The 25,122-nt window shown below is 38.5% G+C and overlaps 1 protein-coding gene across 6 annotated transcripts in view; it reads left to right on the top strand.

Annotated features, from left to right (window-relative positions):
* Nucleotides 1-6,714: 6,714 nt before the first annotated feature.
* ptpn13 (protein tyrosine phosphatase non-receptor type 13) overlaps nucleotides 6,715-25,122 on the top strand; it is a 129,931-nt gene continuing 111,523 nt past the window's right edge. For 5 of the 6 annotated variants that reach the window (XM_012955428.3, XM_012955427.3, XM_012955433.3 and 2 more), the window contains exon 1: nucleotides 6,715-7,221. The gene's annotated coding sequence lies outside the window, so the exon portion shown is untranslated. The remainder of the gene's footprint in view (nucleotides 7,222-25,122) is intronic. The other variant, XM_012955436.3, reaches the window with a different exon arrangement.

Genomic DNA, 25,122 nt, shown 5'->3' with positions numbered 1-25,122 from the left:
TTCTACTGGAATGTCCTACATACAATTATATAAAAATAAAACCAGTTTGTTATAATTTGGAAGTATGATGTTCACAGAACACATACAATGTAAAGTTGCCTTCATAATTTTTTAAAATAGATTTGGTATTTTTCAAGAACGTTTCTGTATTAACTACCACTTATAACTTCTGCAATTTCATAGTTGTTTCTCATGATTTCTCCTTTACACCTCTGGCTGCTTATGCCTTTACACCCAAATCTAGATGCAGGGCACTTGGGATGGACTGCTGTCATGTGCATTTACACATGACAGCAAAAAACCTTCTCTTGCAGTTACCTGGACTGCATCTCCCCAGACCTCAGTTTTGTGCTTACTATTCTGTTTGGTATGGTTTCCTAACAGTTGGAGATGGCACATCAGTAGGACTACAGAAGTAATTGGAGAGCCCACCCTGAAAACCAATTAGGGTGAAAATGCATGATTTGCACAAGTAAAACCAGAACAATTTTTGCACTTTTAGCTATTTATGGTCCTTACATCAGGTTTTTTTGGGAACCTCTGTAAAGGCATATGGTGGTAATAACATTACATCTCTGCAGCTTATCAATTTTAATAACATTTAACATGAAGAGACATATATGTGGATATTAAACCTGGATCTAATATGAAAGCCAACTGTAAAATCCTCTGTATGAGTTATATGAAAGGGTTAATATATGTTTAATATTGACATTAGAGGTAGTTCTAATGTGTAGCGTTGGCTCCTTCTGAAAACTCAGGCACAATGTCCTGAGATGGCTGCCTACACAGTAATATTACAACTAAAAAAAAAATACATTTGTTGGTTCAAGAATAAAATTTTAAATTGTAATTTAGAAATAAAAAGTACATCATCATGACAGAATACCTTTAAGTAACTGAGCCTCTGTAGTAGAGTCTTATTACAGTTTATGTGCAACAGGTTCTTATCCTTCTGTGTGACACTTCCTTCCTGTAAGGCCACATTTGTTTTTTTGCTTCAGTGTCTATGAATGATAAACTTGCAGAGTTTGCATTTCCTTACATTTTAAAAGCAAAAAGTTATAAATACTTATATTAGACATCGTTCATAAATTCCATCTGATCAATATTCTGATTCCATTCAGAGTTTTAAAACAAGCTGTTTTATAATAGTTTGTAAAAGTCACTTAGCTCACTAGAATTGTCAATTTAAAGTACCTGCAGTACTAGTACTAGTAAAATTGCTAATTAGTTGTTACTAATACCTACACTGGATGAAATTTATTACCTCTGTTAAAAAATATTCTTCATAATGTTCACTTAAAATACATTTATTTATAAATGTTTGTAGGGACCCATAGGATTAATAGTCCCTATGGATATAAATCCCCTAGTGCCATTCCCCAAATTGCTAGGCATAAACCTTTGTTAAGGCTTACATATCTATTTTATTGGTCCATTAAATTAGTGACCACATCCTTGCACACTTTAATATAGTGATTGGACCTGGGTGGTTCTTCCTCTTTGGCTTTCCATTCTAGAGGGGCAACCCCCTAGAAAAAGGAAAAGGGAGGCAAAAGAAAAGGTTTACTCAGATTATAGGAATTATATATCAGAGTATGTTCTGGTAACTTAAGATGATAAGGAATAGCTAGAAAGAGCCGCCTTAACCTACTTTAACTTACCAAGCACTTCCACAGTGGTGTCACAAATTCTATCTATTACTGTACCTGGCTTCACAACAATACTGCCTCATTGCTTTGTGAGTATTAACAGCATTAACTTGTGGTGCTTTAACATTAAGGCTGCTGCCAAACATGGCGGATTCTTGGCCTGTGGATAAATGCAGGCTAAAAATGGATAAGGATAAGGGGTCTTTCCATAATTTTGATCTTAATACTTTGTCTACTAGAACATTTGATTTAAACATTTGATAAACTCATTAAGCATTAATTATACCTCAGTTGGGATCAAGTACAAGGTACTGTTTTATTATTACAGAGAAAAAGGAAATCACTTTAAAATGTTTTTATTGTTGCTTAAAACAGAATCTATGAGAGATTACATTCTCGTAATTCTGAGCTTTCTGTATAACGGGATGCCGGATAAAAGATCCCGCACCTGTACCATATCCATGGGAAAAACTTACTATTGATATTGCAGGTCCTTTTAATGATGTACAGATGCTTCTGTGGACTCTTAGGGCTGTGGCACACGGGGAGATTAGTCGCCCGCAATACGGGAGATTTTTCACAGCCCTTAGGGCTCTGGCACACGGGGGAGATTAGTCGCCCGCGATAAAACTCCCTGTTCGCGGGCGACTAATCTCCCCGAGTTGCCTACCCCTGCCATCCCACCGGCGAACATGTAAGTCGCCGGCGGGATGGCAGACGCGGCGGGGCGATTTCCGGAAATCGCCGAAAAAGCCTCGCGAGTCTTTTTCGGCGATTTGCGCGAAATCGCGCCGCCGCGTCTGCCATCCCGCCGGCGACTTACATGTTCGCCGGTGGGATGGCAGGGGTAGGCAACTCGGGGAGATTAGTCGCCCGCGAACAGGGAGTTAATCGCGGGTGACTAATTTCCCCCGTGTGCCAGAGCCCTTACAGAAAATGCTCAGAAATTGTATTTGTTTCTCGTATAACACTGGCAACAGTAATTACGTTTCTCTCTACAGTTCAGAAGATAAAGCAGCCCAAAAAAGTAAATATCAGACAATGGCCCATTTTGTATGGATCTTATCATATTAATTTAGAGCCAGAGGACAGCAAAAAAAACCTTCAATAACCTTGTTTGTTCTTGCTAAAAAGCCATCGTAAAAAGTACACCTAAGCCCAAACAGCCCCCACCAGCTGACTGTCTATGGCATTTTACAGTGGCCCCTCTGGCATTTGCCAGAATTCACATATTGCCAGTCTGATCCTGCATCCAATGCCTTTTTGAAGCTATCTATGTGTCTGTTAGTATAACCACTTCAGGATAACAATTCCTCAACTTCAAAGCTCTCACTAAAAAAAATCATCTAATATTAAAATATTAAGATGGAGTTTGAATTGTTCCTGAGAACTAATGGGGAACTTGAACGAAAGCTTTAAAGAAGCACTACAGACACCTTACTGGGAAATCTGTAAAAACATGCAAATCTAGCAAATCATTGAAAACGTGTTGCCATACAACAACCCAAAAATTGCCTACTTAACTACCACATGATAGAGAAAATAACAGTGTCACGTTACAGGCATCAAACTTTCACAAAATATAGTGCCTTCAAAACTATCTGCTGCTGATATTTTTAAACATCAATAAGATAAATGTTAGAAGTATACTGCAAGTAAACATAGTACAAGAGACCTACATTTCCAGCCTAGAGTGAGATGTCAGTAAAGCCCAAACACATTTGACCTGCATGAATGATGTCTATAGAATGGCTGTTATCTTACCAAATATCTTGCCAATAAGGCAGTAGATGACTTACCGCTGTGAGTAGAAGTTACTTCTTGGATAAGTAATGGCTGAATGAAGTTGTTAATAAAGTACTGTTCTATTATTTTTTACAGTAAATATTTCACCAGAAATATTTCCCAGAAAGAAATCTTAGTCAGAGATTAATTAAAGGAGTACTGTAAAAAGTAACAGTAAAAATGAAATTGTTTTAAAGTAATTAAAATATAAAGTACTACTGCCCTGCCCTGGTAAAAGATGCGTGTTTGCTTCAGAAACACTAAACACTAACAGTTTACATAAACAATCTGCTGTGTGGAGCCATGGGGGCAGCCTTTCAAAGTTGAAAAAGTTATGGTTAGATAACAGATAACAGATAAGCTCTGTAAAATACAATAGGTTTTACAGATTTATCTGTTATCTGCTATATAACCTGTATCATTTAGGCCTTTTTTTCAGCTTGAATGACTGCCCCCATGGCTACACAGCAGCGTATTTATATAAACTAGATTAGAGCATTGTCATATCCACACTTCTCCTCTGGTCACCTTACCAGCAGACATTATTGTTTCACATTGTTTGCCCATACTAAAAGGTACATTTATCAAACTTTAAAAACTATTCACAGCGCATCTTGAGCTTATAGCTTGAGTTTTCTCGAAAACAAGATTTTCTCACATATATTCCCATGGTACTGCAGCAGTAAAGCAACTCATGAACGATTGAAAACTGTTAACGTCAAGTTAAGGTGGCCATACATGGGCAGATTTAAGCTGCAGATGTGGGCCTTTCAGACCAATTCAGCAGCTTATGTGCACATGTGTTGGGCCTCTCCAACCAATATCTGGCCAAAAATCGGCCATGTGTCGATCATACAGGCTTGATTCTCCTGGTGGATTGAGGGCCGCATTGGCTCACTGATGCAGTCCTTGCTCCAACAGCTTCTATCTTCACCATCAAACATACACTAATGTGTCTATTATTTTTAATGGATACAAAAATCTCAAACTTTAGTGTATTTTTTTTTTGATAATGTGATTTGGGGCCTTAGGGCTCTGGCACACGGGGGAGATTAGTCGCCCGCGATTAACTCCCTGTTCGCGGGCGACTAATCTCCCCGAGTTGCCTACCCCTGCCATCCCACCGGCGAACATGTAAGTCGCCGGCGGGATGGCAGACGCGGCGGCGCGATTTCAGGGAATCGCCGAAAAAGACTCGCGAGTCTTTTTCGGCGATTTGCGCGAAATCGCGCCGCCGCGTCTGCCATCCCGCCGGCGACTTACATGTTCGCCGGTGGGATGGCAGGGGTAGGCAACTCGGGGAGATTAGTCGCCCGCGAACAGGGAGTTAATCGCGGGCGACTAATCTCCCCCGTGTGCCAGAGCCCTTACAGGGATACTAATGCAAGAAGTAAACAGATTTAAGGTAAAGAAGATTGTGGGCACAGATGTGCATGTGGAAAAGAGAGGGTAGGGGTCCTAGTGCACAGCCAGGACCATGGGCCTTTAGATATGTTGCTGTGTATAGCGTGTAGATCAGTGGCTACAGTGAGCTCTAACACCAATTCAACATGTTAATGCCCAATGAGAATTAATGGGGGAATGAATAACAATTCATACAAGATCTTTTTTACACTGAAATGTATTTCTCTAGCACAGAACACATCCTGGTAACTCTGATACTATATTTAATAATGTATTAGTGACATGCACGATTACCAATTGTAAAAAGGACCAACGTGTGTGTGTATGTATATACAGTATATATATATATCAAAAGTAGAGAGCCGGCACTCACGTCTAAGGAAGGTATTATGCCTGGGTGCAGTCCTCAAGCCATTCCATCAATCATAGGCTGGGACTCCAGCCGAAATGTTAGTTATCTGCCTGTCTTAAATAAAACACTTTAATTACTTCTAAGTCCTGTGTAAGCTGTGTCTGCGCTCTAATGCAAAAACATATATATATATCGCAGGGTGCACAGCCAAATTTTTAAAATATTTTAAAAATTTCACGACTGGCACACCCTGTAAAATTATGACAAGTTTATTGTGAACACATTGTACAAAAATAATCCAACATTTTGGTCCTCAACAGGAGGAGAAAGGTCCTGTTGAGGACTGGCACATTGGATTATTTTTATACAATGTGTTCACAATAAACTTGTGATAATTTTACAGGGCGTGCCAGTCGTTAAATATTAACTGTATATATATATATATGCACCTTCCACTGATTTGGCCCCCGCACTTAGCAACCTCTGGTTTATACAAACATATATATATATAATAGTTCAAACGGTAGGCACTCACGATAATTAAGTCATCCGATGCCTGGGTGCAGTCCTCGAAAATTTCAAGGACTTATGAAAAAATAAATATAATTTATTAAAAGTTCAACATGACTGACGTTTCGTTATATATTTATATATATATTTATTTGTATAAACCAGAGGTTGCAAAGTGTGGGGGCCAAATCAGTGGAAGGGGCAACAGCCTGAAGGCCAGTTAGGCTGATGCCACAATTGGCGTTTTTACGCTGCGTTTTTTCTCAGCCTAAAAACGCCGCACAAGCCACACAGCCCCTGACTATGGCGTTTTTCAGCCTAGTACTGGTGACGTAGCAAATCCCGTTTCCATGGTGCTAATAGTGCAAAATAGTAAAAAACGCCGCGTATTTCAGCTAGGTCTGGCAGCTGCCTTTGTGTATACATAGGAATAGCTTGCTGTGCAAATACTGGCGTATTTCAGCCAACGCTTGAAAAATCCGTGCTAAGGCATTTTCTAGCGTATTTACGCATTGTGTGGTTTGCCTCGAGTCTTTTCAAGTTATTTCTATGGATGATATCAGGGGTTTTTCAGCCGCTGAGAGAATTAGAAAATACGCAGCGTAAAAACGCCACGTGTGGCATCAGCCTTAGAGTTACACCTTTGTTTGCAGCTCAAAAGCATCTGTACCATATTTGTATATACACAGTCTGCAACACTACCATTGATCTAAAAGTGTATTGGCCAAATTCTGGCATAAAAGGGGATGGGTACAACGCTAAAAGAGTAAACACCCGTGGCACAACCCCATACCTTACTTTACTAGTAATAATAGTGAAAAAAAGAGATACTATTGCTCACTGTATTAATTACTACTTGCAGCTGAGCAGTTATTTCCTATTTTTGCGGTAAGTATTCACTTACAAATGGAAATCTGTGTTCCCGCCCCCTAAAAAGTTCCAGTTCCATTTTAGCTTACGCACAGGCAGAAGATGGCGCTAGCGAGCTAATATCATCAACCCTCAGTCTCCCGAGCTCCAGAAGGGAGGAGGAGAGTTTAAAGTGAGAAGAAGAAAGGGACATTTTGATAGGCAGCCCGTGCGTCCCTGTTTCAATGGTTACAAGCCCCTGCCCAGCGCGCAACGCACTGTGAAGCTAGAGAAAAACAAAGGAGTTTCTACTGTGGCTGGGAATGGAGAGCTCAGGAGGCTGGTTTAGTTTATAACAAAGTCGCAGCACGTTCCCCAGCAGCATCTGAAGTGGGATTGTATGGGCACTGTAATGCCTTCTCAACTCGTACATGTGCCCCTGTCCCTAGGCTGAGTAGCTGGAGGCCGCTGGCCGCTCCTGCAAAGGAGATGCGCTTGGTTCCTTTCTGGATGCTTTTCCCTCCAGCTCCTGATCTCAGATCGGCAACCCCATAACAGATACCAGGGCAATTGCTACCCGCTGCTTGGCCAGAGTAAATAGTTTAAATCATATATTACTTTCAGACATCGTCTTGTTCCTGTTCTTCGGGGGACCACAACCAAGTGGTAAGTCTGTGGGATTTTTTTGAATACTGAAAAACTATAGTGAAAGATGATCATTAGTATATTGTATGCAAATTTACTAAGTTTGCACTTATCCTGTGTTCAGCTTTGCGTATGCTTCTTATGTCCCTAAAAATGGACTGTTCCACAACAGGGCAGCGATTTGAGTGCTAGAACGGAGGAGAAAATAAAATAGACAATAACGAATTTAAAGCCCTAACAAAACATATTTTGCTGTGACAGAGTAGCCTTGCAACAAGGATGGAGAGAGGCAAAAACTATTTAATATAAAGAATTGCTTGCATACTTTGCTGCTTTGCTTATGTTGGCACTGGTTGACTGGTTTTAGTTTTTAAGCTGCAAAGGAGAAATGGAAGCACTTGTTGCTTACAGAGTTCTTATAACCCTCTCACATTTGACATTCATTTACGCCAGTATTAAATTCTTCTTGTTTAGGTCTAATGGCATCTGGTTTTATTTTGTTTGCACTGTAAACAAATCACTAGATTGGCTATGAAACAGGCATCACATGAGATCCATCTTTCAGCTTCATGTATTTGGGCCTTCATATTGCTTTATAAGTTGTTATACTGCATTTAGATGGTTTAGAGTTGAAATAAAGCCTATAAAGTACATACTTCTTTACAATTTGTTGGATATATTAACTAGAAAAAGCTTTATCTTTGCACACTTCTGACTAATGTGAACTGAAGTCCTGAGATGTTATTGTTAAGGGCTGTCTGGGGAAAAGGGTTTGTTTTCATTTGCTGTCCCATGATCCCTTACTAAAACGTGCTGTGCTGACAAGATGAGCTGATTCTTCCAAATCTGCTGGATTTTTCTTTAAAAAAATAACTGTTTTTAAGCAATTGCTGTTTCCTGCATTTAATAGTAACCTGATCTCCCAAAGGTAATTTACATTAGTAGACTTCATTATGGAGATGTGTAAAAAACAAAACTTCCGACAATGAGTTTCAGTAGTGAGGTGTGAATGTATGCACCCTTTGAACAAAAGTTTATTGGAAATCCATTTATCTTTACTCCAGAACTTACATATTAAATATGCGTTTTGCACAGTCACAGGAAATTGGATGTGCATGAGTAAATATGTTGCAGGCCGACATTTGTGTGAACAGTGAACATTAATATGCTAAGGTTCTGATCTACTCATTACCCTCTCTACATTTCTCAGGAGCAGGCTGTAAATCAGTGGTTTCCAAATGGCGCTACTGAACACCCAGAGTGGGCCTAGTATATAGTTAGTTAAGCAACTAATATTGTGCACATTCATGTCAGTGTAAAATAATCTTACTCAAGAATATGTTTACATAGTGTATACTTATTGGAAGTATCTAATGCTGCAGCAGAATACAGTACTTATGTCTCACAACAGAACAACAGAACATGCTGCATCAGTCCATCTGAGGCTGAGTCTATCATTTCAGCATGCATTTAAAACGCCTGTAACAACCATAATGACAACTGCCTCTGCTTAAAATTTTCAATATTTTCTTAGTTAAATATCATACACAGCCACTACGTGGTAAACATTAAACCTGCGGCACAAAATCCCATGTCAAAAGACAACGTTTGAAATCCTTTCCATGCCTCATTAAGAACCTCGCCGTGCGTACATGGTATTTTTGCCGAATGGCAAATGACACTTTGTGTCACATGGAGGTATAAAATTTCAAGCTCCTCCTAAGACCGTTGAACTTTATAGTCAGTTTCAGATCAAAGACACATTCTGAGAACTCAAGGGTTTCTATAAAGTTGTTTTTGTTATTAGTTTTGGTCTCTGTTTCTACTGCTGGTACACAGTGGCACTTTGTTCCACACCTGGGAGGCTTTTGTGATATTTTCAGGCAACAAGTGGCTGCTTTTGAAGTTTAAGTAGAGAAAAAAAATGTGTAATTTGCTTTTCATCTCAATAAATTCTCTTTATGACCGTGGCAGAGAATTTTGAAGTTTAACAGTGTTATTCTGTTCTATTCATAGATGATTCACCTGCTGCCTATTCTACTTTTTCCACCCTGTTCTAATTAATATGCAACCAAAAATACAAGTGTAATAGCTCTTAAAAATTTGCCAGTTTTGGTAGCTGTGGGATATAATTGACCTTTACACTCCTTGTCTAGTCCCTTTCTAAGCAGAAGAGCTTTAAGAAAGTGGCCAGGAAATGCTTAGAAAACCTGGAATGTAGATGAGAATTAGTTTCCTGCTTCAAAATGGCACATGCAATTTAAACATAGCTAGTTCTGAACAACTTTATCACAAGGGCATAAGCAGGCAATACTCAACCATGCAGGTCCTGCACAGCATAGCACTGGTTAACTTCTTCCCTTTGCATAACAATCTGATTACCATTTTCCCAATAGCCTGGAATGCAGTGAGCCTTTGTGCCGTGGAATGTAGAACAGGTCTTCCAGTTTGGATTTCCACCAGTTCAGAGCTAATCTGTATTAAAATCAGTGATCAGTGTAGTTTAAAGCCAAACAACAAACAAGTCTATGAATGCAGCTAGAACGTGTAATTTCCAACTGTAAGTTAAAGGAAAACTATACCCCCAGAATGAATACTTAACCAACAGTTTGTATTATGTTAAGCGACCTATTAAAGGGGTCATGAGTTAACTTTTAGCATGTTATATATAGAGAGTAATATTCTGAGACCATTTGCAATTGGTCTTCATTTTTTATTATTTGTATTTTTTTAGTTATTTCACTTTCAGTTCAGCAGCTCTCCAGTCTGAGAGACCAGTATGTGAATAGGAGAGGACCTGAATAGAAAAGAAAGTTATAAAAAGTAACAATAACAGTAAAACTGTAGCCTCACAGAGTAATAGTTTTTTGGATGCCGGGTCAGTGACCCCCATTTAAAAACATAAGCAGGCAATACTCAACCATGCAGGTCCTGCACAGCATAGCACTGGTTAACTTCTTCCCTTTGCATAACAATCTGATTACCATTTTCCCAATAGCCTGGAATGCAGTGAGCCTTTGTGCCGTGGAATGTAGAACAGGTCTTCCAGTTTGGATTTCCACCAGTTCAGAGCTAATCTGTATTAAAATCAGTGATCAGTGTAGTTTAAAGCCAAACAACAAACAAGTCTATGAATGCAGCTAGAACGTGTAATTTCCAACTGTAAGTTAAAGGAAAACTATACCCCCAGAATGAATACTTAACCAACAGTTTGTATTATGTTAAGCGACCTATTAAAGGGGTCATGAGTTAACTTTTAGCATGTTATATATAGAGAGTAATATTCTGAGACCATTTGCAATTGGTCTTCATTTTTTATTATTTGTATTTTTTTAGTTATTTCACTTTCAGTTCAGCAGCTCTCCAGTCTGAGAGACCAGTATGTGAATAGGAGAGGACCTGAATAGAAAAGAAAGTTATAAAAAGTAACAATAACAGTAAAACTGTAGCCTCACAGAGTAATAGTTTTTTGGATGCCGGGTCAGTGACCCCCATTTAAAAACTCCCAAAGATTTGGAAGAAGAAAGCAAATCATTCAAAAACTATAACAAATAAATAATGAATACCAATTGAAAAGTTGCTTAGAGTTGGTCATTCTATAACATACTAAAAGCTTAAAGGTGAACCACCCCTTTAAAGAATCTCGCCAAACGGAAATATATATATATATATATATCAGTTAATATTGCCCTTTTACATCCTATCCCTTGAGCCACCATTTAGTGATGGGCTGTGTGCTCCCCCAGAGATCACATGACCAGAAATAATGCAGCTTTTACTGTAAGAGGAAGAAGTGTGGAAGCAAAAGACAAAACTCTGTCCATTAATTAGTGGCCTAGCATGTATGTGTGCCTTGGCTTGTTTGTGTGCACTGTGAATCCTATGATCCCAGGAGACGGTGCTTAATTCTTAAAATGGTAATTTTGTATTTAGGAGTACCCAAAAGCACATGCTACTATTTTTATGAAAATGGTTTATTTAGATGAAGCAGGGTTTTACAGATGAGCTGTTTATGCAATATATTTTTATAGAGACTTTCATTGTGTAGGGGGTATAGCCTTCCTTTAAAGGACAAGGCAACAATAAATAACAAGGCCTAATAAAAGAAACCAAGATTTTAAGCAGCTTTGCAATATACATTTATTACAAATTTGTAATGTTTTTTGAGTTATTTGTATTTATAATTGCTATTAGAAGAAGTGTTTGCCTGTGCTTCCTATTCTCTGCCCTGGTGGCTCAGACTGTTGAAACATTATAACACAAGGCAGCAGACTGACAGACCTGTATTGCTGGAGAAGCAAGACCTTTGCAACATTAATGTTTAAAATGTAACAACCAGGAGTTCAGCAAATGCAGCTTTCAATAGCAATTACATTTACAAATAAAGTTAAAGCACTACAAATTTTTAATTATTTCATATTGGAAAGTTGCTTAGAATTATGTTTTTTTTCATTATGCTGTTCTCTCCGAACAGGGGCACCAGCCCGGGGTACAAGGTAGGCCATTTAAGTCAATTGGGGGTGCCTAACATTTTGGCACCCCCAAGTGACTTTGCCTTTCCTTCTCCTTTAAGGGCAGGGTGAAAAAGCATTTTGATTATTGTTACCAGAAGCACATTGCTGCTTACCATTATATTATATGGGAATCTGCTTCTTATGATAGACATCATTGTGCCAAAAATCCGCAAAAGTTAAAGGACAAGGAAAGGCAAAATGTTAGGCACCCCCAAGTGACTTTAATCGCTTACCTTGTACCCCGGGCTGGTGCCCCTGTTAGGAGAAAACAGTATCAGCCCGGGGTACCTGGGGCGATGCGCTTCCTCCTTCCTGCTTGGTATAGCTGCGACTATGCATTAGGCGCATGCGCAGTAGAGTGAAAAGCCGACTTCTCTGTTAAAGTTCGGCTTTTCTCTCTACTGCGCATGCGCGTGCTCGCGAACCAGAAAGAAGGAAGCGTATCTCATTCATTCGGGTGCAGGCACAGGTAGGAGGAGTATGGCAGTATTTTTGGCAAGCGTTTTTCAGCTTGTTGAAAATATACACCATACGCCTGGTCTGACATTGTCTATGAAGATTTTCATTCATCCAGGTCATGGTATATCTAGTATAAATAAATTTAAAGCAACTGGACTTGTTTGGTAATCATTGAAGACGTTTCACTACTCATCCGAGCAGCTTCTTCAGTTCAACTGACTGGTATGGGAAGTCCTCAGCATATATACTCTTGGATTAGTGGAAGAGTATATATGCTGAGGACTTCCCATACCAGTCAGTTGAACTGAAGAAGCTGCTCGGATGAGTAGTGAAACGTCTTCAATGAATACCAAACAAGTCCAGTTGCTTTAAATTTATTTATACTAGATATACTGGTCTGACATTAGCCTTAAGCTTTGATCACTGTGTTTTTGCTTGAGAAACACTACTACAGTTTATATAAATAAGTTGCTGTGTAGCCATGGGGGCAGCCATTGAAGCTGGAAAAAAAGGAGAAAAGGCACAGGTTACATAGTAGATATCAAAGAACTCCTAAAGAACACATAATTTAGATGAGTGGATAAAGGTGGCCATACTCTGGCTGAACCTCTTTGCTATCCAAGCGATTGGACTGTCTGTTGAAACCTGCAGACTGCTAGCATATTCGGAAATGGCTTAGCAAGCCTTACCAAGTTTGGACATGGACAAGTTTGGAAGAATATCTTTATTTATTAGATTTATGGCAGAAAACATTGGACCATGATATTTATGTATATCTGTATATCATTATGTATATAGTTCTTGTTTACACAACACTCTGCATTTTTACATAGACATTACTACCTACATTACATACATTATTACTGTGGACAGAGAAAACAAAACAAAAAGCAATAAATAAATATAAATGCAGTTACATATAACAAGTGCCAAAAAGCTAAGCGACACTATTAAAGGAAGGTCCCTGCCTCATAAAGATTATAATGTAAGTGATATTAAACATACATAATTTTGTAGTAATAAAAATGGCAATGTTATTTGCTTTTAAAAAAATGATCTCAGCATAAGTTATATACTTGAAAATAGTGCAACAGATAAAAAAAACTTCAGTGTTTACCTCAAATTACAATGTTTAGTGATATTTTTCTATTTAAAGAGTACATTTTTTGAAATCTGCAACAGATATTTTAGTAAGAATAATTTCTTTACTTCCATTTTTTAATTTTGTTTGCTTCACTAATAATGTGCACACGGTTCTGTAAAGGTGTGGGTGACTTAGAAAGCTATGTTGGACAGCAGCTGTCAGGTTACAGCCACAATGGAAAAATAAAAATATGAACTTATTTGACTTCCTTTCTGCTCTGCATCTCACATGACTCACTTGCAGTAGTCTTACTACGGAACTGTTGAACTGAATTCATATAATAGGGGAGATTTTGTATGTTTGTATATGGCATACAGAATAAGTTGAGTGTTTGTATTCCTGTAGTAAGCATTTACCTAAAAAAATGCAAAAAACAGATATACAATGGGGCAACAAAGACCCTAATTTACAAAAAAAGCTAATTTTAACTAAATAAGGGCTGTCCTGTCCTTCGAAGCATAGATTAAGGTGCTAGATTTTCTGGTAAATACACAGAACAGAAATGGTTCAAATTCAAAATTATATTAAATCATTACTGTTCTCAATGTAGAAGCAACATAAAAGCATTAAGAACCACCCCATGTGGCTTACTTCAGTAGTAAAGAAGTTAATAGGAAAAAGAGGAAATTTTTTAAGCAGTTCAAGTCAGAGGGGACATAATCTGCATTTAATAAATATAAACAACATAACAAGTGTTGTAAAACAGCAATCTGGACAGAAAATGAGGAACACATTTCGACAGAGGCTAAGACTAACTCCAAAAGTTTTTGAAGTATATTAATAGTAAAAAGAAGCAGGTTGAGAGTGCAGCTCCATTGTATTATGGTACCAATATAGTTATAACTGATGCAGAAAAGGTAAATGTGCTAAATAAAGTCTTTTCTTCAATGAATACAGAGAGCTTTGTTCAGTGTTACCCAGGCCTCTATTTCTGATATGCTCAGACTCACTTTCATCTGGTATGGTACCTTTGGATGTCTGATGTAATTCCTTTATTTAAAATGGGATTACGATCTCAGCCTGGCAGTTATAAGCCACTAAATTTGACATCAGTGATGGGCAAGTTATTTGAAGGCTGGTTAAGGGATCACATTCAAAATAATATTCTGGAGAATGGCATTATAAGCAGTAATCAGCATGGCTTTATGAAGGGCAGGTCATGTCAGAGAAATTTGATTGCTCTTATGATGAGGTTAGTAGGAAACTGGACAGTGGGGTTGCAGTAGATGTAATCTATTTGGATTTTACCAAAGTGGTTAATACAGTGCCCCACAAACGACTGCTTCGTAAACTAAAAAGTCTGTTAATCTTAGTGAAGTTTGCACATGGATAGGAAACTGACTACAGGATCGGGTACAGAGGGTGGTTGTTAATGGTACATTCTCAACTTTGAGTGGGGTCCTTTAGGTTTCTGTATTGGGTCTACTTTCATTATCTTTGTGCTTATTGCTTGTATATTCTAGAATAATGGACTTATTTGCCTTTTAACTGACCTGTTTGTATTGTAATCCTGATGCAAATTTCCTGTGGTCTTAAAAAAAATAAGTCCTGGTATTCTACCGTTGTAGGAACAAAGATGTGTGCTTTGATTGGAGTACTTTTTCCTTCTGATAAAATTGCTAACCAGCTAAAAAATGTTTCCCATATAAATGCAGTCTTCGTTGTCATTGCATGCAAATTGTGTACCCACAATTTAATTGGAATTATGGGAAAAAAAACTTGCTTTGTAAATAAGCATCTAAAGTTAGACCTGTGTGGCTGTAGATAGTGATTGGTGGAATAATTTGTCAGGCCTGGATTTGTGGCGAATTTCTCTCAAATTATCTTTTTGACACACGCGCCAATTTTTTTTGCCGTTTCACAAATTTTTAGGCATTTCGCAAATCTTTTGCAAGATTCACAAATTTAACAGATTTGCTCATCACTAGCTGTAGACTAAAATGGAACAAACAGCCACCTGTAAAGTCTGTGTATGACTGTAAATTACAGCCTCTCATAACCCATAAATTGTAAGGGAGGATGTTGTACATAATGATAACCACACATTTATAAATTTGTTCTGCTACAGCATTAAGGAACACTAGTACTGATTACTCTGAATCTCCTTTCATTCTGAGATGAGATTAGGACATATAAGAGATTTCCACTGTTATTTTTAACATAATGAGAGGGTGATTTTGTAGCACCCTGAGGCAATGAAATGCCATTGCACTCTTTTGAGCTAATGAATTGGCTTTGGGCAGTGGAAAATGGCCCAATTTTGCAAAGTGCTTTTTTTTGTGTAAGAAGACATGAAAGGGAAGCAAGCCTGAAGCATCCTGTTGTTGTTTTTTTTTCATCTTTTTTTCAAGGGTTGCTTACTTTTGCCACTTCAATAGAAAATAAAATTCTGTAGATATTTTAAGATACAATTAAAGGCTGATGCTTTTGAGCTTATTGGGAACAGCAGTACTAGAGAATTTTGTGAAAGTAAAATGGTAAAATTGTTTCTCCTGCTGGTGGCAACATCTAATAGTTTTCTAGTGTATTATATTGTATATATATATATATATATATATATATATATATATATATATATATATATATATATATATATATATATATATATATATATATGGGGGAATCAAGAGTATTTTTTCAATAATCCCACTCTTTATGAGCACTGTGTGCCCTCTACCTGTGAGGGAGCTCTTGTGTGAGTGGCCATGTTGTGGCATGTAATGCACATGCATGTTGACCGATCCTATATCACACACACGTACATAATGACCTGGAACAAGGCTGTCCACACCGGGAGCTCTCTCTCTCATAGTGCTCACAAGGTGGATATTCTTGAAAAGTTTTGCCCAACTCAAGGGCCTTAGCGTACACCTCTTCCTTAGTCTTGGAGTTCTAATGAAACAAGTTTCATTATGGAATGATTGCATCTCCATTAATTTACAAGATTAATATATAATTTGCATAAATTAATTAGCAAAATTCTTAAACCTAATAAATTTAATGTGGTAATAGGGGTTAATGAACTATAGGGGTTAATGATGAAGGAAAATATTGTTCTTTTACATTTAAGCAGAAGAGTAATCTGATATTAAGATAAAGAAAAGAGGTTGTGCAGCAAATTCAGTCATTGTTGTGATGCTTTGCAGTGCTGTTTCTATATTTAGATCTATAATGACTGATCCAAGGTAAACAAAATACCTTGGTGAAACTGTATCCAGCTGTGTGATGCTGGAAAGAGAAACTGTACTGATTCTTATTTTGGCAAGATTCCCAGTAAAGTGTTTCTTTGTGTCACCTATTCATAAATTAAACTGTGTTTTAATGGGATTTCTTTTGCCATACACATTTCTATTTTTTGTGATCCATTAATTTTTTTTCACAGAAGTCACAAAAGAGAGCCATGAGGTTGGTTTGAAACTGGCCAGTCTGTGTGGGTTATCTTTGGGTCCTTCCATTTTCTCCCATGCTTCACAACTTGAATGCAGATTAAATGACTCCTGATTAAAATATAAATAGAAAATTAGATTGTAAGCTCTGCTTCTGAAAGGGTTCATGTTAATGAAAACTGTACAGTTATTTTAACAAGAAATTAGTGTAGCACTGTAGTGGGGAAATAATACCACAAAGGACTGGTTAGAAATACCTTGTATGTTAGAACTAATTAGCAAATTTGGTAATTAGAGCAGATCGGTCTGATTTTTAAAAAAGGTTCTTTTTAACAATCTGTCTTCAAGAAGACCCAATGGGATACCAAAACATAGGAAATTGAAATTAAATATATTTGCACATTTTCATATGTAAGCTCATTTCTTACCAATAATTCCTGTGCAGGAATATGTGTTTTACATATATAATGAAAAGTTTGCCCAGGTGCATTGACCCATAGTAACCAATAAGCAGCATTTACTGGTCACCAGTTTAAAAGCAAATATCTTATTGGTTGCTATGGGTTACTGCACCTTGACAAATTTAATGCCTTTTATTACATATTGTGGTAGAACCTTATTTGATGGAAGCATACGGTCTCTTGGAAGTTGGGTTACAAGAAATTTTCATTCTGCCATGAAGTATGTAGTAGTAAAAGCAAATCCGAATGTGCCCAATGTAAATTCTTTGTCTGGAAAAATCATTCCCAGCTAAAAAAGAAAATGTAACAGTCCTAACTCATTACATCTGTTAAACTAAGTGGAAAGAGCTTTAGAAAATGATTCTCTTTCTGATTTTTGTATCCATCCAAAAAAGTGAAACTCTAGCTTGGAAGGTTTAAAAGGACTGTGGCTACAAGATTGCCAAGGGTAGTAACAGTGCCAGCTGCATTCCAGTTCCAGGCAGAAATGTTTAGAGATTAGTGTTCATGATGGTTTAGTAATATTTAGGTTGAGGCACAAAAGTGCAGCAGTACGTACCTGTCTCTGACTCTCACGGCATTCTGTCCTTACATAGCATTCAACTCTTCCCCCCATCCCCCCTTCCTGTATTACTGCCCTCCCCTTTCTTCCATCCCAATCATTTTTATTTCCTTTCAGCTTCACATATCATTTTAAATTTCTGTTTTTATGGAATTCTAAACCCAAAATAATAATAATGTCTAATTCTATACAGAATTCAGGGCTTGGAATAGTGATAGGCAGTCCGACGAGGTATGTGCCTAGCCCCCCCCCCCCACTCAAAGTTGTGCCCTAGACACATTCTTCTTCTATCTACCCTTAGTTGCTCTAGTGAGCAGGGCCCCCTTACCTATATTCTCACGATATGGTATTTAACTAGAGCATTTACTCTGGTGAGATGTTTGTTTGTATATGTAACCTGGTTGGTTTTGCTTAATGATGTAATTTCTGTCACATGGCTTTTGGAACTCAGAGGTTACTTATAATATCCTCATATTTCAGTACTTTCAAGGAGTTACATCACTAGGCACCAACTATAACTGATTACATCAATAAGCTCCATTTGCAATGATTTACAAGATACTCATTTTGAGATAAGCATTTTGTATACACTGCTCAAAAAAAAAGGGAACACTTAAACAACACAATGTAATTCCAAGTCAATCACACTTCTGTGAAATCAAACTGTCCACTTAGGTAGTAACACTGATTGGCAATCAATTTCACATGCTGTTGTGCAAATGGATTAGAATTATAGGCAATTAGCAAGACATCCCCAATAAAGGAGTGGTTCTGCAGGTGGTGACCACAGACCACTTCTCAGTTCCTATGCTTTCTGGCTGATGTTTTGGTCACTTTTGAATGCTGGTGGTGCTTTCACTCTAGTGGTAGCATGAGACAGAGTCTACAACCAACACAAATGGCTCAGGTAGTGCAGCTCATCCAGGATGGCACATCAGTGCAAGCTGTGGCAAGAAGGTTTGCTGTGTCTGTCAGCGTAGTGTCCAGAGCATTGAGGCGCTACCACGAGACCAGGCCAGTACATCAGGAGATGTGGAGGAGGCCATAGGAGGGCAACAACCCAGCAGCAGGACTGCTACCTCCGCCTTTGTGCAAGGAGGGAACAGGAGGGGCACTGCCAGAGCCCTGCAAAATGACCTCCAGCGGGCTGCAAATGTGCATGTGTCTGCTCAAATGGTCAGAAACCGACTCCATGAGGGTGGTATGAGGGCCTGATGTCCACAGGCGGGGGTTGTGCTTACAGCCCAACACCGTGCAGGACGTTTGGCATTTGCCAGAGAACACCAAGATTGGCAAATTTGCCACTGGCGCCCTGTGCTCTTCACAGATGAAAGTAGGTTCACACTGAGCACATGTGACAGATGCCACGAGTCTGGAGACGCAGCAGAGAACGTTCTGCTGCCTGCAACATCCTCCAGCATGACCGGTTTGGCAGTGGGTCAGTAATGGTGTGGGGTGGCACAGCCCTCCATGTGCTCGCCAGAGGTAATCTGATGGTACCGAGATGAGATTTTCAGACCACTTGTGAGACCGTATGCTGGTGCGGTTGGCCCTGGGTTCCTCCTAATGCAAGAAAATACTAGACCTCATGTGGCTGGAGTGTGTCAGCAGTTCCTGCAAGACGAAGGCATTGATGCTATGGACTGGCCCGCCCGTTCTCCAGACCTGAATCCATATGAGCACATCTAGGACATCATGTCTCGCTCCATCCACCAACGCCACGTTGCACCACAGACTGTCCAGGAGTAGGTGGATGCTTTATTCCAGGTCTGGGAGTAGATCCCTCAGGAGACCATCCGCCACCTCATCAGAAGCATGCCCAGGCGTTGTAGGGAGGTCATACAGGCAGGTGGAGGCCACACACACTTCTGAGCCTCATTTTGACTTGTTTTAAGGACATTACATCAAAGTTGGATCAGCCTGTAGTGTTTTTTTCCACTTTAATTTTGGGTGTGACTCCAAATCCAGACTTCCATGGGTTGATAAATTTGGTTTCCATTGATAATTTTTGTGTGATTTTGTTCTCAGCACATTCAACTATGTAAAGAACAAAGTATTTAATAAGAATATTTCATTCATTCAGATCTAGGATGTCTTATTTTTGTGTTCCGTTTATTTTTTTGAGCAGTGTATATATTCTGTTTTCTATACCATTATAATTTATATAGCACCATAATTTATACAGCACTTATATTGCAGTGTCACCCACTGTGACCTACAGCACTTATATTTGCCTATTTGTGTCTGTGTGAGATAATAGTGATGATGATGAAATAGGGTACAAGGAGTGGTTTTTTTTTTAACACTTAAAAACTGTAGATTTTCATGATTCGTAAGGGCTCTGGCACACGGGGAGATTAGTCGCCCGCGACAAATCTCCCTGTTCGCAGGCCACACGCAGGCCATTTCGGCAAATCGCCGAAAATGCCTCGCGAGGCAACTGCGGCGATTTGCCGAAATCGCCTGCGCAGCGTGTGCCATCCCACCAGCGACTTACATGTTCGCCAGTGGGATGGTAGCTCGGGGAGATTAGTTGCACGTGACAAGGGAGATTTGTCGCGGGCGACTAATCTCCCCGTGTGCCAGAGCCCTTATCCTTTTTTTGGTCTCTTTTTCACTCATTATCAAATTTTGCCTCTCATTCCTTGTTTCCCTCCATTTATTGCCTTTCCCTCTGCATATTCCCCTTCCCCCATTCAAGTTTCCTGTATTCTGTACATTCAAACTGCTAAAGCTTTTCTCCCTTGTTTTCCACCAATCCATTCACATCTATCTTCCCTTATCACTGTCTGAAGCTCAGACTCTTGCCTTACCGCCCCCCCTTATGGTCTCCTAGGTAACCCTGGGGCATGTAGCCTTAGGCATGCAACTGCAGCACATTCAATACATGGTGAAGATACATGCAAGAATGTAAAAAGTGTTTGTTCTGTGTGTTAGCTTCATGTTTCTATTACAGGTATGGGCTCTGTATAGTAAAACAGTACCCTGTACTTGATCCCAGCTAAGCTATAATTAATGCTTATGGAAGGCAAAACTACCCTATAGGGTTTATTTAATGTTTACATGTTTTTTAGCAGACTTAAATTATGGAGACCCAAATTACGGAAAAACCCCTAAGCATTTTGATAACAGGTCCCATACCTATACTAAATATTTTGGTTCTTTTGGTGGTCAGTACCTGTTGACAGAGTTTAAGAGGCACTTACACAGAGTGATTTCAAATCAAATAGTCTCATCCATTTTGGATTTAGCTCTGAATTTACAATAAATTGATGTGTTAGTGTGGCTAACTGCTTTTCCACTTTGTAGCACCAAAAGTTATGGGTAATTTACTTCTTGGTAAGCCTCTAGCTTGCAATTAAGCCAGGGGTTTGAATAGGCCAATTTTGTTAAGAGGAAAGAAAAACAAAATAATCTGTACTGGTTTTCTTAAATTAGTAGATTAATTTTGGAAGTGCTAATTGCTGAATTTTGAGAGTGGGATTAATCTGTTAGTTTGCAAACTGATTGGCATAAAAGCAGGCATCTGCTAGTAAAGGGGATTTACGTGTAATATAATCAGCTGAGGGGCTTAAAGGCAGCAAAGCTTTTTGTGACAGATTTCAAAAGGGGGCTAAGGGGCTAGTTAGAGAAAAGACCCAGTTTGTTAAATTATAATTCAAACAAATAAGTGGGAGTGGTGTTATCATGTAAAAAAAAACCCTGTAGTTTGTAAACCTTGGGCATTGCCCTCATAATATAATGTATAAGTTAAATTGTTATGAACTGCACTGAGGCGTATGTTGTAATTAAATGTAATAATAATAATAAAATAATTAATAGAATTAAAGAAAATTTATTATAACTGATAGCCAGAGCAATTATGTACATGACCAAAATGACATTTATCCTCTCCTCCTGCTTTGACTTGGAAGTCACATAAGGTAAAAAAAAGTAAAGCTCTGTCTGGGGCAGTTGGAAAAAAACAGCATTAGGAAACTATGGCTGTTAATACGTGTTTGTCTTGTGTGTTGTCTGTGATAATTTACTTTGAATATGCAGTATATATTATTATTGTTAACATGTATTTATAAAGCACCAAGGTATTCTGCAGTACTGTACAATAAATGAGAGCTGCTGAAACTCCAAACTAGAGAGCTGCTGAACAAAAATTGAAACAATTAAAAAACTACAAATAATAAAAAATGAAGATCAGTTGCAAATTGTCTCGAAATATTACTCTCTACTTCATACTAACAGTTAAGTCAAAGGTGGACAACCCCTTTAAAGGCAAAAAGATTGGAGTGCAACATGTAGTTTAGTAAGTAAGTATCCAGAGATGAGTTCAGAGATGTAGGGTGGGGCAGAGGTATGAACTGCTTTAAACTTTGGGATCATGGGAATTTTATTTTGGATGGTAGTGGAAGCCAGTGCCGGGATTGGCAGAGTGGCATGGCAGAGGAGGAGCAGTTGCTGAGGTGTATGAGCCTGGCAGTAGTATTCATTATGGACTGGAGAGATGACGCTCTGTAGGGGAAGGTTAATTAATAGAGGATTACATTGGTCCAAGTAAGATATGATGAGAGAGTGAATTAGAATTTTGGCAGCATCTTGGGTGATAAATGATAAATACAATACTTTGGAATGGTTTTTTTTTTAATTAGTAACTGGATACGAGGAGTGAAGGACAAGGCAGAATAGAGCATAACACCAAGTCATTGGACTTGGGGGTGATAGTGGAATTGTCATAGACACAGATATTTAAGTTTTGAGTTTTTATTATTCCAGTTTTCCTTATTAATAAATAAGCGACCATTCGATATCTGAGTTTATAAAAACAAATTCAAATTCACAAACTCGAAAATTGATGAATGAGCCCATAATAGTTAAGAAAAAACGATGCTCCATGATTAGTGTGGTAACATAAACAATAGAACAAAGCAGTGTCACAGAGGCCAAGAGAATGTAGGGACTAGAAGAGGAGAGGGTGATCCACAATGTCAGGGCTGTGGCACACGCTGAGGTTAGTCGCCCGCGACAAATCTCACTTGTCGCGGGCGACTAATCTCCCCGATATGACATCCCACCGGCGAGAATGTAAATCGCCAGTGGGATGGCATACACGGCGCCGTGATTTCCCCGAAATCGCGGAAGTACACTACTGACCAACAGTTTAGTACAGTTGTTTCTTAATGACCTGCTCACCATATTTTTGTGCAATAGAGGCATAGGATGTGTTATCCAGAATGCCCGGGACCAAGGGTATTCCGGATAAGGGGTCTTTCTATCTCCATACCTTAAGTCTACTAAAAAAATCAATAAAACATTAATTAAACCCAATAGGATTGCTTTGCATCCAATAAGGATTACTTATATTTTAGTTGGGATCAATTACAGGGTACTGTTTTATTACTACAGAGAAAAAGGAAATCAGTTTTAAAATTCTAAATTATTTGATTAAAATGAAGTCTATGGGTGACGGCTTTCCATAATTCAGAGCATTCTGGATAACGGTATTCCGGATAAGGGATCCTATACCTGTACCAAAATAACCATCTGCAGAAGAGCTACTTATTAGCCCATAAAAGGGTTAAATTGAAGACTAATTAAATTGCCACTTATATATGTGCACCATTTACTGAAAATCTCTTTGCAGTGGGATTATAGATACCAGATTATAGATGCCAGTCTTGCTTTGCCAGTATGAATGACAGAATTATGCAGTGTTGCCATCTGTCTTTCTGCCTGCCTATCTGGTTGGCTGGCTGACTGGCAGTAGCACCTCACATTGCAATTATTAATTATTCTTAAATCAACTTATTTTACTTTACCTGCTTTGGTACATATTTTATAAATATTTTTTGTAAAAGAGTTTTTACAAAAAATAATCATAAAATATGTACAAATGCAGGTCAGTACAATAACTGATTCAGTCACTGTTCTTAAGACTGTACAAGACTGTAGGTCTTGTAACCTGTTGTTTGTAAAGAAGCTGAAGAAACATAAGTTGCATTTTGGAAAGTGGTTTATAATATGAAGTTGGGTAACTGAAGTTGAATTTAAGAGAAATTTGAAATTAGAGCTTATACATTATCAGTTCCAGTACAGGAGGATTGCATTGCATTGCTAAAATAAAGGCAGTGACAGACAATGCCTTTTCAGCAGTGGGAAGGAGTTTCAGATGCTTTGACATTACTGAAAAATATGGGCAAAGTAGTGCACTATCATTGCCATAAAGCTGGCTGTACACGAGCAGATTTTAGAGGCTGATTCAGCCCCTTCAGACCAGGGCCAGAACTAGTTGTAGGCAGAAGAGGCACTTGCCTAGGGTGCGCTGTTGGGGTGGGGGCGGGAGTTGGGGGTGCTGGGCAAGTCCTTCATGTACTACAACAAATCTAATTTGAAAGTATGGGTGCGCCAGTCCCCTCCTACTCTGTATGCACAAGACACCCGGCAAGCTTATTTTGGACTCATGGCTTGTTTGACTTGCCTTTGGGATCAGAAAGTAAAATGTGACTTTAGTTTTGATTTTTAAATTTCACCCTGTATAGTGCAAAAAATATATAGTACAGATATTTCCTGATTAAAACAATAGGCAAAAAGTATGTTCAGCACAAGCCCTATTCCTTCAACCAATGTTGAATGTTGAAAAAGGGGGTATACTGTCCTTTTAACTGTAACTATGTGAGTGAAGTATATGGGGTCAGTTTATAAGGTGCACAGTGCAAGAAACAGGTGCAGTACAGGTGCAGTACTTTCACTATAAATAAACTGTAACAGCACTGTAACAGTGGGTTGTGTCAGTAGGTGTAGCAGACTTTCTCCAGAAGACCACAACTTTTAACACCATTTTAAGCAGCACATCCTTACTCTGAAAATGGTAGCTGTAAATTGCACATATTTTGGGAGCATGAATATACACAATTACTTTAGTTTTGACTTTGTGGTCACATTTATGATAGAATTCTGGGTGAAAATACTGGATGGTGGGTAAATAACATGTGATTTATGGCCCAAAATTGCACTTTGGATACTGCATTCACAAATGGCCCTCAAGGTCTTCAGGCTCCTTTTTTGTCAGTCAGGATTGTCACCTGGAATGAGCAGTTTAGAGTAGTTGTAGTAAAGAAGTGCTTTCAAATTATCAATATTACGGACAAACAAAAAGCCAAAACATCCCTCTCAAACTACACCCACCTACCATGTAGAACACAGTAAGCACTATCTTGAATGACTTCATCCTGACATGCTGTTATCTAGGACACATTTTAAAAGGTGGCTGATTTTTTAATTAGCCAATTCTGCAATGTATTGCCAAGAAATAAAGTTATATATTTTTCTGAATGCACATATACAGAAGTTTTGTAGTCTTAGTTTGTCCTAGCTCATGGAATATGATATGAGGTAATATATCTTC

This window comes from Xenopus tropicalis, chromosome 1 (genome assembly GCF_000004195.4).
Source record: "Xenopus tropicalis strain Nigerian chromosome 1, UCB_Xtro_10.0, whole genome shotgun sequence".
Classification (NCBI taxonomy): domain Eukaryota; kingdom Metazoa; phylum Chordata; class Amphibia; order Anura; family Pipidae; genus Xenopus; species Xenopus tropicalis.
This window is presented reverse-complemented; position numbering and strand designations above follow the sequence as displayed.